Below are 18,559 nucleotides of genomic sequence, written 5' to 3'. Positions count from 1 at the left end.
AAGAGTAAGACTTGGAGATCACCTTCCTCCCCACAGATACATGAGAAATACATATACACGTGGAACTGCTCCTATAGAACACCCACTGAATGCTGGCAGAAGACCTCAGACCCCGCAAAAGGCAAGAAACTCCCCATGTACCTGGGTAGGGCAAAAGAAAAAAGAAAAAACAGAGACAAAAGGATAGGGACGAGACCTGCAACAGTGGGAGGGACCTGTGAAGGAGGAAAGGTTTCCACACACTAGGAAGCCCCTTCGTGGGCAGAGACTGCGCATGGCGGAGGGGGGAAGCTTTGGAGCCGCAGAGGAGAGTGCAGCAACAGGGGTGCGGAGGGCAAGGCAGAGAGATTCCCGCACAGAGGACTGGTGCCGACCAGCACTCGCCAGCCCGAGCGGCTTGTCTACTCACCCGCTGGGACGGGTGGGGGCTGGGAGCTGAGGCTCCGGTTTCAGTCCTATCGCAGGGAGAGGACTGGCGGCGTGAACACAGCCTGAAGGGGTTAGTGCACCACGGCTAGCCAGGAGGGAGTCCGGGAAAAAGCCTGGACCTGCCAAAGAGGCAAGAGACTTTTTCTTCCTTCTTTGTTTCCTCGTGTGCGAAGAGAGGGGATTAAAAGTGCTGCTTAAGGGAGCTCCAGAGACGGGCGCGAGCCGCGGCTATCAGAGCGGGCCCCAGAGACAGGCATGAGGTGCTAAGGCTGCTGCTGCCACCACCAATAAGGCTGTGTGCGAGCACAGGTCACTATCCACACCTGCCCTGCCGGGAGCCTGTGCAGTCCACCACTGCCAGGGTCCCAAGATCCAGAGACAACTTCCCCGGGAGAATGCACGGAGTGCCTCAGGCTGGCGCAACGTCACACCGGCCTCTGCCACCCCAGGCTTGCCCCACATCGGTACCCCTCCCTCCAAACTGGCCTGAGCTAGAGCCCCTGAATCAGCTGCTCCTTTAACCACGTCTTGTCTGAGCGCAGAACAGGCGCCCTCAGGCGACCTACACGCAGAGGCGGGTCCAAATCCAAAGCTGAGCCCCTGGAGCTTGGCAAACAAAGAAGAGAAAAGGAAATCTCTCCGAGCAGCCTCAGGAGCAGTGCATTAAATCTCCACAATCAACTTGATGTATCCTGCATCTGTGGAATACCTGCACAGACAACGAATCATCCAAAATTGAGCAGGTGGACTTTGAGAGCAGGATATATTATTATTTACCCTTTTCCTCTTTTTGTGAGTATGTATGTGTATGCTTCTGTGTGAATTTTGTCTGTATAGCTTTGCTTTCACCATCTGTCCTAGAGTTCTGTCCGTACGTTTTTGTTTTTACTTAAAAAAATTTTTGTTTTTTCTTAATAAGTCTTTTCTTTTCTTTTTTTTTTTTTTGTGGAACACGGGCGTCTCACGGCTGTGGCCTCTCCCATTGCGGAGCACAGGCTCCAGACGTGCAGGCTCAGTGGCCATGGCTCACGGGCCTAGCTGCTCCGCGGCATGTGGGATCTTCCTGGACCAGGGCACGAACCTGTGTCCCCTGCATTGGCAGGCAGACTTGCAACCACTACGCCACCAGGAAAGCCCAATTATTTTTTATTTTAATAAATTTATTTTATCATCTTTCTTTATTTCTTTCTAATTTTTCTCCCTTTTATTCTGAGCCGTGTGGATGAAAGCCTCTAGATGTTCCAGCCAGGAGTCAGTGCTGTGCCTCTGAGGTGGGAGAGCAAACTTCAGGACACAGGTCCACAAGAAACCTCCCAACTCCATGTAATATCAAACGGGGAAAATCTCCCAGTGATCTCCATCTCAACATCAAGACCCAGCGTCACTCAACAACAAGCAAGCTACAGTGCTGGACACCCTATGCCAAACAACTAGCAAGACAGGAACACAACCCCACCCATTAGCAGAAAGGCTGCATAAAATCAAAATAAGGCCACAGACACCCCAAAACACACCACCAGACATGGACCTGCTCAAGAGAAAGCCAAGATCCAGCCTTATCCACCAGAACACAGGCACTAGTCCCCTCCACCAGGAAGCCTATACAACCCACTGAACCAACTTTAGCCACTGGGGACAGACACCAAAAACAACAGGAACTACGAACCTGCAGTCTGCAAAAAGGAGACCCCAAACACAGTAGGATAAGCAAAATGAGAAGACAGAAAAACCCAAGCAGATGAAGGATCAAGATAAAAACCCACCAGACCTAACAAATGAAGAGGAAAGAGGCAGTCTACCTGAAAAAGAATTCAGAATAATGACAGTAAAGATATCCAAAATCTTGGAAATAGAATAGAAAAAATGCAAGAAACATTTAACAAGGACCTAGAAGAACTAAAGAGGAAACAAGCAATGATGAACAACACAATAAATAAAAAATACTCTAGATGGTATCAATAGCAGAATAACTGAGGCAGAAGAACGGATAAGTGACCTGAAAGATAAAATAGTGGAAATACTACTGCAGAACAGAATAAAGAAAAAGAATGAAAAGAACAGAGGACAGTCTCAGAGACCTCTGGGACATTAAATGCACCAACATTCGCATTATAGGGGTTCCAGAAGAAGAAGAGAAAAAGAAAGGGACTGAGGAAATATTTGAAGAGATTATAGTTGAAAACTTCCCTAATATGGGAAAGGAAATAGTTAATCAAGTCCAGGAAGCACAGAGTCCAATACAGGATAAATCCAAAGAGAAACATGCCAAGACAGATATTAAGCAAACTGTCAAAAATTAAATACAAAGAAAACATATTAAAAGCAGCAAGGGAAAAAAAACAAATAACACAGAAGGGAATCCCCATAAGGTTAACAGCTGATCTTTCAGCAGAAACTCTGCAAGCCAGAAGGGACTGGCAGAACATATTTAAAGTGATGAAGGAGAAAAACCTACAACCAAGATTACTCTACCCAGCAAGGATCTCATTCAGATTTGAGGGAGAAATTAAAACCTTTACAGACAAGGAAAAGCTGAGAGAGTTCAGCACCACCAAACCAGCTTTACAACAAATGCTAAAGGAACATCTCTAGGTAAGAAACACAAGAGAAGGAAAAGACGTACAATAACAAACCCAAAACAATTAAGAAAATGGATATAGGAACATACATATCAATAATTACCTTAAATGTAAATGGATTATATGCTCCCACCAAAAGACACAGACTGGCTGAATGGATACAAAAACAAGACCCATATATATGCTGTCTACAACAGACCCCCTTCAGACCTAGGAACACATACAGACTGGAAGTGAGGAGACTGAAAAAGATATTCCATGCAAATGGAAACCAAAAGAAAGCTGGAGTAGCAATTCTCATATCAGACAAGATCGACTTAAAAATAAAAACTATTAGAAGAGACAAAGAAGGACACTACATAATGATCAAGGAATCGATCCAAGAAGAAGATATAACAATTGTAAATATTTATGCACCCAACATAGAAGCACCTCAATACATAAGGCAAATATTAACAGCCATAAAAGGGGAAATCGACAGTAACACATTCATAGTAAGGGAATTTAACACCCCAGCTTCACCAATGGACAGATCATCCAAAATGAAAAATAAATATGGAAACACAAGCTTTAAAAGATACATTAAACAATATGAACTTAATTTATATCTATAGGACATTCCATCCATAAACAAAAGAATACACATTTTTCTCAACTGCTCATGGAACATTCTCCAGGATAGATCATGTCTTCAGTCACAAATCAAGCTTAGGTAAATTTAAGAAAATTGAAATCATATCAAGTATCTTTCCGACCACGACACTATGAGACTAGATATTAATTACAGGAAAAGACCTGTAAAAAATACAAACACATGGAGGCTATACAATACACTACTTAATAACGAAGTGATCACTGAAGAAATCAAAGGGGAAATCAAAAAATACCTAGAAACAAATGACAGTGGAGAAACGATGACCCAAAACCTATGGGATGCACCAAAAGCAGTTAAGAGGGAAGTTTATAGCAATACAATCCTACCTTAACAAACAGGAATCATCTCAAATAAACAGCCTAACTGTGAACATAAAGCAATTAGAGGAGGAAGAACAAAAAACCCCAAAGTTAGCAGAAAGAAAGAAATCATAAAGATCAGGTCAGAAATAAATGAAAAAGAAATGAAGGAAATGATACCAAAGATCAATAAAACTAAAAGCTGGTTCTTTTAAGAGATAAACAAAATTGAAAAACCATTAGCCAGACTCATCAAGAAAAAAAGGAAGAAGACTGAAATCAATAGAATTAGAAATAAAAAGGGAGAAGTAACAACTGACACTGCAGAGATATAAAAGATCATGAGAGATTACTACAAGTAACTCTATGCCAATAAAACGGACAACCTGGAAGAAATGGACACATTCTTAGAAATGCACAACCTGCCAAGACTGAACCAGGAAGAAACAGAAAAAATGAACAGAGCAATCACAAGCACTAAAATTTAAACTGTGATTAAAAATCTTCCAACAACAAAAGCCCAGGACCAGATGGCTTCACAGGCGAATTCTATCAAACATTTAGAGAAGAGCTAACACCTATCCTTCTCAAACTCTTCCAAAATATAGCAGAGAGAGGAACACTCCCAAACTCATTCTAAGAGGCCACCATCACCCTGATACCAAAACCAGACAAGGATGTCACAAAGAAAGAAAACTACAGGCCAATATCACTGATGAACATAGATGAAAAAATCCTCAACAAAATACTAGCAAACAGAATCCAACAGCACATTAAAAGGATCATACACCATGATCAAGTGGGGTTAATTCCAGGAATGCAAGGATTCTTCAATATACGCAAATCAACGTGATACAGAATATTAACAAATTGAAGGAGAAAAACCATATGGTCATCTCAATAGATGCAGAGAAAGCTTTCAACAAAATTCAACACCCATTCACGATTAAAACCCTGCAGAGGTAACTTTCCTCAACATAATAAAGGCACAAACCCACAGCCAACATCATCCTCAATGGTGAAAAACTGAAAGCATTTCCACTAAGATCAGGAACAAGACAAGGTTGCCCACTCTCACCACTCTTATTCAACATAGTTTTGGAAGTTTTAGCCACAGCAATCAGAGAAGAAAAGGAAATACAAGGAATCCAAATCGGAAAAGAAGAAGTAAAGCTGTCACTGTTTGCAGATGACATGATCCTATACATAGAGAACCCTAAAGATGCTACCAGAAAACTACTAGAGCTAATCAATGAATTTGGTAAAGTGGCAGGATACAAAATTAATGCACAGAAATCTCTGGCATTCCTATATACTAATGAGAAAAATCTGAAAGTGAAATCAAGAAAACACTCCCATTTACCATTGCAACAAAAAGAATAAAATGTCTAGGAATAAACCTACCTAAGGACTATGCTACAAATCTACAGTAATCAAGACAGTATAGTACTGGCACAAAAACGGAAATATAGATCAATGGAACAGGATAGAAAGCCCAAGATAAACCCACGCACATATGGTCACCTTATCTTTGATAAAGGAGGCAAGAATATACAGTGGAGAAAAGACAGCCTCTACAATAAGTGGTGCTTGGAAAACTGGACAGGTAGATTTAAAAGAATGAAATTAGAACACTCCCTAACACCATACACAAAAATTAACTCAAAATGGATTAAAGACCTAAAAGTAAGGCTAGACAATATCAAACTCTTATAGGATAACATAGGCAGAACACTCTATCATATAAACCACAGCAAGATCCTTTTTGACCCACCTCCTAGAGAAATGGAAATAAAAACAAATGGGACTTAATGAAACTTCAAAGCTTTTGCACAGCAAAGGAAACCATAAACAAGACCAAAAGACACCCCTCAGAATGGGAGAAAATATTTGCAAATGAAGCAACTGACAAAGGATTAATTTCCAAAATTTACAAGCAGCTCATGCAGCTCAATAACAAAAAACAAACAACCCAATCCAAAAATGGGCAGAAGACCTAAATAGAGATTTCTTCAAAGAAGATATACAGATTGCCAACAAACACATGAAAGAATGCTCAATGTGATTAATCATGAGAGAAATGCAAATCAAAATTACAATGAGATATTATTTCACACCGGGCAGAATGGCCATCATCAAAAATTCTAGAAAAAATAAATGCTGGAGAGTGTGTGGAGAAAAGGGAACACTCTTGCAGTGCTGGTGGGAATGTAAATTGATACAGCCACTATGGAGAACTCTATGGAGGTTCCTTAAAAAACTAGAAATAGAACTACCATACCACCCAGAAATCCCATTACTGGGCATATACCCTGAGAAAACTATAATTCAAAAAGATTCATGTACTAAAATGTTCATTGCACTCTATTTACAATAGCCAGAGATGGAAGCAACCTAAATGTCCATCATCACATGAATAGATAAAGAAGATGTGGCACATATATACAATGGAATATTACTCAGACATAAAAAGAAATGAAATTGAGTTATTTGTAGTGAGGTGGATGGACCTAGAATCTGTCATACAGAGTGAAGTAAGTCTGAAAGAGAAAAACAAATACCATATGCTAACACATATATATGGAATTTAAGTAAAAAAAGGTCATGAAGAACCTAGGGGTAAGACGGGAAGAAAGACACAGGCCTAGTAGAGAATGGACTTGAGGATATGGGGAGGGGGAAGGGTAAGCTGTGACAAAGTGAGAGAGTGGCACGGACATATATACACTACCAAACGTAAAATAGATAGCTAGTGGGAAGCAGCCGCATAGCACAGGGAAATCAGCTTGTTGCTTTGTTACCACCTAGAGGTGTGGGATAGCGAGGGTGGGATAGCGAGGGAGACGCAAGAGGGAAGAGATATGGGAACATATGTTTATGTATAACTGATTCACTTTGTTATAAAGCAGAAACTAACACACCATTGTAAAGCAATTATACTCCAATAAAAAAAAAGTCACTAGAAGGATTCAATGGTAGATTAGATGGTAAATGGAAAAAAATCAGGAAACTAGTAGATAAGATAGTGAAAATCATCCAAGCTGAAAAGAAAAAAAGAAAAGAAAAGGATTTTTAAAAAATGAGGACAATTTAAGGGATTTCTGGGACAACACTAAGTGTACTAACATTTACACTAGAGGGGTTCTAGACGAAAAGGAGAGAAATAAACAGGCAGAGAAATTCAATGAAGAAATAATAGCCCCAAACTTCCCTAATGTGGAAAGGAAACAGACATCCAGGACCTAAAAGCACAGAGAGTCTGAAACAAGATGAACCCAAAGGGGTCCACAGCAAGACACACTGTAATTAAAATGGCAAAACTTAGCTCCAGATGGTGGTGTAGAAGGATGTGAGCTTACGTCTTCTTATGAAAACATGAAAATCACAACTAATTGCTTAACGACCACTGAGAAAAAATTCTGGAACCTACCAAAAGGATACATTACATCCAAAGAAGAAGAAGAAGCCACAGTGAGACAGTATCCAGGGCACAACTGAGATAAAATCAAATCCCACACCCACCGGGTGGGCAACCCACAAACTGGAAAATAATTATACCATAGTAGTTCTCCCACAGGAGTGAATGTCCTGAGCCCCACTTCAGGCTTCCCAGCCTGGGAGTCTGGCCATGGGAGAAGGAACCCCCAGAGCATCTGGTTTTAAAGAACAGAAGGGTTTAATTGCAGGAATTCCACAGGACTGGGGGAAAGAGAAACTCCACTCTTCGAGGGCACACACAAGGTCTTGTGCACAACAGGGTCCAGAAAAAAAGAGCAGTGACCTCATAAGAGATTAGGCCAAACTAACCTTCTAATATTGGAGGGTCTCCTGCGGAGGTGGGGGGTGGCTGCAGCTCACTCCACGGACACTAACAGCAGTACTTCTGGGGAGTACTCATTGGCATGAGCCTTCCTGGAGGCTGCCATTTCTTCCCCAAGACCTAGTCACACCCAAGAATCTGTAGGACCCAGTGCTGGGACACCTCAGGTCAAACAACTAACAGGGAGGGAGCACAGCCACACCCATCAGCAGACAGGCTACTTAAATTTTTCGTGAGCTCAGCCATGACCATCAGAGGGACAAGACTCAGCTCCATACACCAGTGGGCAGGAACCAGTCCCTCCCACCAGGAAGCCTACACAAGCCTCTTAGACAGCCTCATCCACTAGGACACAGACAGCAGAAGCAAGAACTACAATCCTGCAGACTGTGGAAGTGCGATAGCAGAGGAATATGTCCCAGATGAAGGAACAACATAAGTAATGATAGTGAAGATAATCCAAGATCTTGGAAAAGGAATGGAGGCACAAAATTGAGAAGATAGAAGAAATGTTTAACAAATACCCAGAAGAAGTAAAAAACAAACAGAGATGAACAATACAATAACGGAAATGAAAAATACACTAGAAGGAATCAATAGCAGAATGACTGAGGCAGAGGAATGGATAAGTGAGCTGGATGACAGAATGGTAGAAAACATGGCTGTGGAACAGAATAAAGAAAAAAGAATGAAAAGAAATGAAGACAGTATATGACTCCTCTGAAACAACATTAAATGCACCAACATTCACATTATATTGGTCCCAGAATGAGAAGAGAAAGGACTTGAGAAAATAATTTGAAGACATAATAGCTGAAAACTTCCCTAACAAGGGAAAGGAAACAGTCACCCAAGTCTAGGAAGTGCAGAGAGTCCCAGGCAGGATAAACCCAAGGAATAACGTGCTGAGACATGGAGTAATCAAGTTGACAAAAATTAAAGGAAAGAAAAAATATTAAAAGCAACAAGGAAAAAGCAACAAATAATGTACAAGGGAACTCCCATAAGGTTATCAGCTGATTTCTCAGCAGATACTCTGCAGACCAGAAAAGAGTGGCATGATATATTTAAAGTGATGAAAGGTAAGAAACTACAACCAAAAATACTCTACCCACCCAGGCTCTCATTCAGATTCAACAGAGAAATCAAAAGCTTTACATAGAAGCAAAAGGTAATAGAATTCAGCACCAAGAGACCAGCTTTGCAATAAATGCTAAAGAAACTTCTCTAAGTGGAAAAGTAAAGTCCACTAATACAAAAAATTAAGTTGCAAATGGAAAAGCTCACCAGTAAAGGCAAATATATGGTAAAGGTAGGAAATCATCTGCACACAAATATGATACCAAAAGCAGCAACTGGGGGAGAGCACAAATGGACAATCTTGGGAATGCATTTGAAATTAAAAGACCAGCAACATAAAACAATCTTGTTTGTATATAGACTGCCATATCAAAACCTCATGGTAAGCACAAACTGAAAATCGGCAATAGAAACACACACAAAGAAGAAAAAGGAATCCAAACACAATGCTGAAGTTAGTCAACAAATCACAAGAGAACAGAACAAAAGAGGAAGGTAAGAAAAAAAGACCAATAAAAAGAAATCTGAAACAATTAACAAAATGGCAATAAGAACACACATACAATAATTACCTTAAACATAAACTGATTAAATTCTCCAACCAAAAGATACAGACTGGCTGAATGGATACAAAAACAAAACCTGCATATATATTGTCCACAAAAGACCCACTTCAGATATAGGGACACATACAGACTGAAAGTGAGATTTTCCATGCAAATGGAAATCAAAAGAAAGCTGGATTAGCAATACAAATATCAGAGAAAATAGACTTTAAAATAAATACTCTTAGAAGAGACAAGAAAGGACACTATATAATGATCAAGGAATCAATCCAAGAAGACACAACAATTATAAATATATATGCACCCAACACAGGAGCACCTCAATATAAAGGCAAATACTAACAGCCATAAAAGGAGAAATTGACAGTAACACAATAGTGTGGGACATTAACACCCCACTTTCATCAATGGATAGATCATCCAGATAGAAAATTGATAAGGAAACACAAGCTTTAAATGGCACATTAGACCGGATGGCCTTTTTTGATATTTATAGAGCATTCCATCCAAAAGAAGCAGTATACACATTCTTATCAAGTGGATATGGAACATTCTCCAGGAGTGACCACATGCTGGTCCACAAAGTGAGCCTCAGTAAATTTAAGAAAATTGAAAACACAATTTTCTTAAAAGTGAAAACACAAGCATTTTTTTTTCCCACCACAACGGTATGAAATTAGAAATCAACTACAAGAAAAAAACTGTAAGAAACACAAACACATGGAAGCTAAACATTATGCTAAAGATCCAATGTATTGCTGAAGAAATCAAAGAGGAAATCTAACAATATCTAGAGAGAAATGAAAATGAAAGTATTACAATCCAAAACGTATGGGACAGAGCAAAAGCAGTTCTAAGAGGGAACTTCATATCAATACAATCTTACATCAGGAAACAAGAAAAATCACAAATAACCTTACACCTAAAGCAACTAGAGAAAGAAGAACAAACAAAACCCAAAGTTAGTAGATGGAAAGAAATCATAAAGATCAGAGCAGAAATAAGTGAAATAGACATGAAGACAACAATAGCAGAGAACAATGAAACTAAAAGTTGGTTCTTTGAAAAAGATAAACAAAATTGATAAACCTTTAGCCAGATTCATCAAGAGAAAAAGGGAGAGAGCTCAAATCAGTAAAATTAAAAATGAATAAGGAGAAGTTACAACAAGCACCACAGAAATGCAAAGGTCAAAGAGACTACTACAGACAACTATAGGCCAATAAAACGGACAACATGGAAGAAATGTACAAATTCTTAGAAAGTTATTGTACAATCTCCCATGACTGAACCAGGAAGAAATAGAAAATATGAACAGGCCAAGAACAAGTACTGCAGTTGAAACTGTGATGAAAAAACGCCCAACAAAGAAAAAATCCAGGGCCAGATGGCTTCACAGGTGAATTCTATCAAACATTTAGAGAAGAGTTAACACCTATCCTTCTGAAACCACTCCAAAAAAAATGCAGAGGAAGAAACAGTCCCATACTCATTCTATGAGACCACCATCACCATGATACCAAAACCAGACAGATACCACACACAAAAAAAATTACAGGCCAATATCACTGATGAACATAGGTGCAAAAATTCTCAACAAAATACTAGCAATCTGAATTCAGCAACACATTAAAAGGATCATTCACCATGATTTAGTAGGATTGATCCCAGGAATGCAAGGATTTTTCATTTTCCACAAATCTATCAGTGTGATACACCACATTAATAAATTAAAGAATAAAAACAGGGCTTCCTTGGTGGTGCAGTGATTGAGAGTCTGCCTGCCGATGCAGGGGACATGAGTTCGTGCCCTGGTCTGGGAAGATCCCACATGCCATGGAGCGGCTAGGCCCGTGAGCCATGGGAAGATCCCACATGCCACGGAGCGGCTAGTCCCGTGAGTCATGGCTGCTAAGCCTGTGTGTCCGGAGCCTGTGTTCCGCAATGGGAGAGGCCACAGTGGTGAGAGGCCCAGGTACCGCACAAAAAAAAAAAAAAACACAAAAAAACCACATAATCATCTAAATAAATGTGGAAAAACCTTCTGACAAAATTCAACACCCATTTATGATAAAAAATCTCCAGAAGGTGTGCAGAGAGGGAACATACCTCAACATAATAAAGGCCATACATGACAAGCCTACAACATCACAATCACACTCAATAGTGAAAGGGTGAACGCATTTCCTCTAAGATCCAGAACCAGACAGGATGTCCAGTTTCACCACTTTTATTCAACATAGTTTTGGAAGTGTTAGCCATGGCATCCAGACAAGAAAAACAAATAAAATGGATCCAAATTGGAAAGGAAGACGTAAAACTGTAATTGTTTGCAGATGACATGATATTATACATAGAAAACCATAAAGATTCTTCCAGAAATAAACTAGAGCTCATCAATGAATTTGGTAATGATGCAGGATACAAAATTAATACACAGAAATCTCTTGCCTTAGGGGGCAGAGAGCAGAAGTAAAAAGAACTACAATCCTGCAGCCTGTAGAAAAAAAAACCACATTCACAGAAAGATAGGCAAAATGAAAAGGCAGAGGGCTATGTACCAGATGCAGGAACAAGATAAAACCTCAGAAAAACAACTAAATGAAGTGGAAATAGGCAACCTTCCAGAAAAAGAATTCAGAATAATGATGGTGTAGATGATCCAGGACCTCAGAAAAAGAATGGAGCCAAAGATCGAGAAGATGTCAGGACTGTTTAACAAAGACCTAGAAGTATTAAAGAACAAACAAACAGAGATGAACAATACAATAACTGGAATGAAAAATACCCTAGAAGGAATCAATAGTAGAATAACTGAGGCAGAAGAACAGATAAGTGACCTGGAAGACAGGATGGTGGAATTCACTGCAGTGGAACGAATAAAGAAAAAAGAAAGAAAAGAAATGAAGACAGCCTAAGAGACCTCTGGGACAACATTAAATGCAACAACATTCACATCATAGGGGTCCCAGAAGGAGAAGAGAGAGAGAAAGGGCCAGAGAAAGTATTTGAAGAGATTATAGTCAAAACTTCCCTAACATGGGAAAGGAAATAGCCGTCCAAGTCCAGGAAGTGCAAAGAATCCCAGGCAGAAGAAACCCAAAGAGAAACATGCCAAGACATATAGTCATCAAATTGACAAAATTAAAAACAAAGAAACATTATTAAAAGCAACAAGGGAAAAACAAATAATATACAAAGGAGCTCCCATAAGGTTAACAGCTGATTTCTCAGCAGAAACTCTACAAGCCAGAAGGGAGTGGCATGACATATTTAAAGTGATGAAAGGGAAGAACCTACAACCAAGATTACACTACCTGGCAAGGATCTCATTCAGATTTGATGGAGAAATCAAAAGCTTTACAGACAAGCAAAAGCTAGTGAATTCAGCACCATCAAACCAGCTGTAGAACAAATGCTAAAGGAACTTCTCTAAGTGGGAAACAGAAGAGAAGAAAAGGACCTACAAAAGCAAACACATTACAATAAAGAAAATGGTAATAGGAACATACATATCGATAATTACCTTAAACGTGAATGGATTAAATGCTCCAGCCAAAAGACATAGGCTCATTGAATGGATACAAAAACAAGACCCATATATATGCTGTCTACAAGAGACCAACTTCAGACCCAGGGACACATACAGACTGAAAGTGAGGTATGGTAAAAGATATTCCATGCAAATGGAAATGAAAAGAAAGCCAGAGTAGCAATACTCATATCAGATAAAATAGACTTTAAAATAAACTACGTTACAAGAGACAATGAAGGACACTAAATAATGATCAAGGGATCAATCCAAGAAGAAGATATAACAATTACAAATATATATGCACCCAATATAGGAGCACCTCAATACATAAGGCAAATGCTAACAGCTATAAAAGAGGAAATCAACAGTAACATAATAATAGTGGCGGACTTTAACACATCACTTACACCAATGGACAGATCATCCAAAATGAAAATTAATAAGGAAACACAAGTTTTAAATGACACAGTAGACCACACAGATTTAATTGATATTTATAGGATATTCCATCCAAAAACAGCAGATTATACTTTCTTCTCAAGTGCACATGGAACATTCTACAGGATAGATCAGAACTTTGGTCACAAATCAAGCCTCAGTAAATTTAAGAAAATTGAAATCATATCAAGCATCTTTTCTGACCACAACACTATAAGATTAGAAATCAATTACGGGAAAAAAACCGTAAAAAACACAAAAACATGGAGGCTAAACAATACACTACTAAATATCCAAGAGATCACTGAAGAAATCAAAGAGGAAATCAAAAAATATCTAGGGACAAATTACAACAATAACATGACAATCCAAAACTTATGGGATGCAGTAAAAGCAGTTCTAAGAGGGAAGTTTATAGCAATACAAGCCTACCTCAAGAAACAAGAAAAATCTCAGGTAAACAATCTAACCTTACACCTAAAGATCTAGAAAAAGAAGAAGAAACAAAACCAAAAGTTAGCAGAAGGAAAGAAATCATAAAGATCAGAGCAGAAATCAATGAAATAGAAACAAAGAAAACAATAGGAAAGATCAATAAAACTAAAAACTGGTTCTTTGAGAAGATAAACAAAATTGATAAACCATCAGCCAGACTCATCAAGAAAAAGAGGGAGAGGACTCAAATCAATAAAACTAGAAATGAAAAAGGAAAAGTTACAACAGACACTGCAGAAATACAAAGTGTCTTAAGAGACTACTACAAGCAACTCTATGCCAATGAAATGGACAACCTGGAAGAAATGGACAAATTCTTAGAAAGGTATAACCTTCCAAGACAGAACCAGGAAGAAATAGAAAATATGAACAGACAAATCACAAGTAATGAAATTGAAACTCTGATTAAAACTCCTCCAACAAACCAAAGTCCCGGGCTGGATGGCTTCACAAGTGAATTCTATTAAACATTTAGAGAAGAGCTAACACCAATCCTTCTCAAACTCTTCCAAAAATTTGCAGAGGAAGGAATACTCCCAAACTCATTCTACGAGGCCACCATCACCCTGATACCAAAATAAGACAAAGATACTACAAAAAAAGAAAATTACAGACCAATATCACTGATAAATATAGATCCAATATTCCTCAACAAAATACTAGCAAACAGAATCCAACACACATTAAAAGGATCATACACCATGATCAAGTGGGATTTATTCCAGGGATGCAAGGATTCTTCAGTATACTCAAATCAATCAATGTGATACACCATATTAACAAATTGAAGAATAAAAGCCATATGATCATCTCAATAGATGCAGAAAAAGCCTTCAACAAAATTCAACCTCCACTTATGATAAAAACTCTGCAGAAAGTGGGCATAGAGGGAACCTACCTCAACATAGTAAAGGCCATAAAAAAAAAAAAGAAATCTCTTGCCTTTCTATACAGTAACAATGAACCAACAGAAAGAGGAATTAGAGAAACAGTACCATTTACCATCACATCAAAAAGAATAACATACCTAGGCATAAACCTACCTAAGGAGACAAAAGATCTGTACACCAAAAACTATAAGATGCTCATGAAAGAAATTGAAGATGACATAAACAGATGGAAATACAATACATACTGTGTTCTTGTATTGGAAGAAACAACATTGTTAAAAGGACTATACTACCCAAGTCAATCTACAGATTCAGTGCAATCCTTATCAAATTACCAATGGCATTTTTCACAGAACTAGAACAAAAAATCTTAAAATTTGTATGGAGACACAAAAGACACTGAATAGCCAAAGCAATCTTGAGAAAGAAAAACAGAGCTGAAGGACTCAAGCTCCCTGACGTCAATCTATACTATAAAGCTACGTTCATCAAAACACTATGGTAATGGCACAGAAACAGAAATATAGATCAATGGAACAGGATAGAAAGCCCAGAAATACACTCACACATCTATGGTCTATTAATCTATGACAAAGTAGGTAAGACTATACAACAGAGGAAAGACTGTCTCTTCAATAAGTGGTGCTGGGAAAACTGGAGAGCTACATGTAAAAAAATGAAAATAGAACTCTTTTAACACCATACTCAAAATAACTCAAAATGGGTTAAAGACCTAAATGTAAGACTGGACACTATAAAACTCTTAGAGGAAAACATAGGTAGAACACTCTTTGACATAAATCACAGCAATATCTTTTTGATCCACCTCCTAGAGTAACGAAAATAAAAACAAAAATAAACAAATGGTACCTAATTAAACTCAAAACCTTTTGCACACCAAAGGAAACCACAAACAAAATGAAAAGACAAGCACAGAATGGGGAAAAATATTTGCAAACAAAGTGACCGACAAGGGATTAGTCTCCAAAGTTTACAAACAGCTCATGCAGCTCAATATCAAAAAAACAAACAAGGCAATCAAAAATGAGAAGACCTAAATAGTCACTTCTCCAAAAAAGACATACAGATGTGCAAGAGGCACATGAAAGAATGCTCAAAATCACAAATTATTAGAGAAATGCAAATCAAACCTACAATAAGATATCACCTCACATGAGTCAGAATGGCCATCATCAAAAAAATCTACAAGCAATAAATGCTGGAGAGGGTATGGAGAAAAGGGATCCCTCTGGGCTCCCTGGTGGGAATGTAAATTGGTACAGCCACTATGGAGAACAGTATGGAGGTTCCTCAAAAAAATAACAACAGAGCTACCATATGATTCAGCAATCCCACTCCTGGGCATATATCTGGAGAAAAACATGGTTTGAAAGGTACATGCACCCCAATGTTCATCACAGCACTGTTTATGATAGCCACAACATGGAAGCAACCCAAATGTCCATTGACAGATGAATGAATAAAGAAGATGTGGTACATGTATACAATGAAATATTACTCAGTCATTCAAAAGAATGAAATAATGCCATTTGCAACAACATAAATGGACCTTGAGATTATCATACTAAGTGAAGTAAGTCCAATTGAGAAAGACAAATATCATATGATATCACTTATATGTGGGACCTAAAAAAACGATAAAAGTGAACTTATTTACAAAACAGAAACACAGACTTAGAGAATGAACATATGGTTCCTGGGGGGAAGGGTATCAGGGAGAGATAGATTGGGAGTTTGGAATTGACATGTATACACTGCTATATATATAATAGTTAACCAACAGGGACCTACTGTATAGCACAGGGAAATCTGTGGGATATTCTCTAATAACCTAAAAGTGAAACGAATTTGAAAAAGAATACATACATATATATGTATAACAATAGATACATGCAGTGTATATAAGTCACTTTGCTGTACACCTGAAACTAACACAACATTGTTAATCTACACTACTCCAATATAAAATAAAAATTTTTTAAATGGCAAAAATTAAACATAAGGAGAGAATCTTAAAAGCACCAAGAGGAAAGCAACTAGTTGCATACAAGGAACTCCAGAAGACCATCAACTGACTTTTCAGCAGAAACTTGGCAGACCAGGAGGGAGTTGAATGATATATATAAAGTGATGAAAGGAAGAAAATTATAACCAAGTATACTCTACCTGGCAAGGATATCATTCAGATTTCAAGGAGAGATAAAGAGCTTTACAGGCAAGCAAAGATAAAAAAGAGTTCAGCACAACTAAAAAGTTTTTACAAAAAATGTTAAAGGAAACTTGCTAAGTGGAAAAGAAAAGACCACAACTAGAAATATGAAAATTATGAAAGGAAAATTCTCATTGGTAAAGGCATACATATGGTGAAGGTAGTTAGATAAAGCACTTATAAAATTAGTAGGAAGTTTAAAGGACAAAAGTAGTGAAATCAACTATACCAACAAGGACTTAAGAGACACACAAAACACAAAGATGTAAAGTATGATGTCAAAAATATTAAACGTGGCAGGGGGAGGAGTAAAATGAATGTGGTTGTTAGAAAGCATTTGAACTTGAGACTATCAATTTAAAATAATCATATATATACACACACACACACATATATATATAAAATCACGAACAAAAAACATAATATGCACACAAAAAAGAGAAAGTAATCCAAATACAATGCTAAAGACAGTCCTGAAATCACAACAAAACAGAGCAAAAGAAAAAGGAGCAAAAAAGAAAAACAAAAACAAACAGAAAACAATTAACAAAATGGCAATAAGTACATACCTACAAATAATTACTTTAAATGTAAATGAACTAAATGCTCCCATCAAAAGATATAGAGTATGTTACCTCTATGCCTACTGTGTGGAGAACTTGTATCATAAATGGAGGTTGAAGTAATCAAAAGCTTTCTTCTGCATCTATTGAGATGAGCATATGGCTTTTATTCTTCAATTTGTTAATGTGGTAAATCACATTGATTGCTTTGCTGATATTGAAAAATCCTTGCATCCATTGGGATAAATTCCATTGATCATGGTGTATGATCCTTTTTATGTACTGTTGGATTTGGTTTGCTAATATTTTGTTGAGGATTTGTGCATCTATATTCATCCCTGATATTGGCATATAGTTTTCTTTTATTGTGATATCTTTCTTTGTCTAGTTTTGGTATCAGGGTGAAATTGTCCTCATAGATGAGTTTGGAAGCAGTCCTTCCTCTGAAATATTTTGAAATAGTTTGAGAAGGATAGGTGTTAACTTTTCTGTAAATGTTTTGTAGACTTCAGCTGTAAAGACTTCTGGTCCTGGACTTTTGTTTGTTGGGAGTTTTTTGATTACTGATCCAATTTCATACTGATCAGTGGTCTGTTCGTATTTACTTCTTCTTCCTGGTTTAGTGATGGGAGAAAGTAATTTCTAAGAAGTTTTCCGTTTCTTCTAGGTTGTCCATTTTATTGGCATACAGTTGTTTGCAGTAAATGCCATATATGTCAAACCCACAGATAACATCATACTCAACAGTGAAAAGCTGAAAGCATTTTCTCTAAGATCAGAAACAAGAGAAGGATACCCACTCTCACCACTTTTATTCAATATAGTCTTGGAAGTCCTGGCCACAGCAATCAGATAAGAAAAGGTAAAAAAAGAATCCAAATTGCAAAGTAAGAAGTAAATGTGACACTGTTTGCAGATAATATGAATACATAGAAATACACATAGATAATACAATACATAGAAAATACTAAATACACCAC

The 18,559-nt window shown here is 37.9% G+C and overlaps 1 protein-coding gene across 1 annotated transcript in view; it reads right to left on the bottom strand.

Annotated features, from left to right (window-relative positions):
* The window catches only part of CPNE8 (copine 8), a 246,164-nt gene that overhangs the window by 112,911 nt on the left and 114,694 nt on the right, over nucleotides 1-18,559 (bottom strand). The window lies entirely within an intron of this gene.

The sequence above is a fragment of the Globicephala melas genome, chromosome 10 (genome assembly GCF_963455315.2).
Source record: "Globicephala melas chromosome 10, mGloMel1.2, whole genome shotgun sequence".
Taxonomy (NCBI): Eukaryota; Metazoa; Chordata; class Mammalia; order Artiodactyla; family Delphinidae; genus Globicephala; species Globicephala melas.
This window is presented reverse-complemented; position numbering and strand designations above follow the sequence as displayed.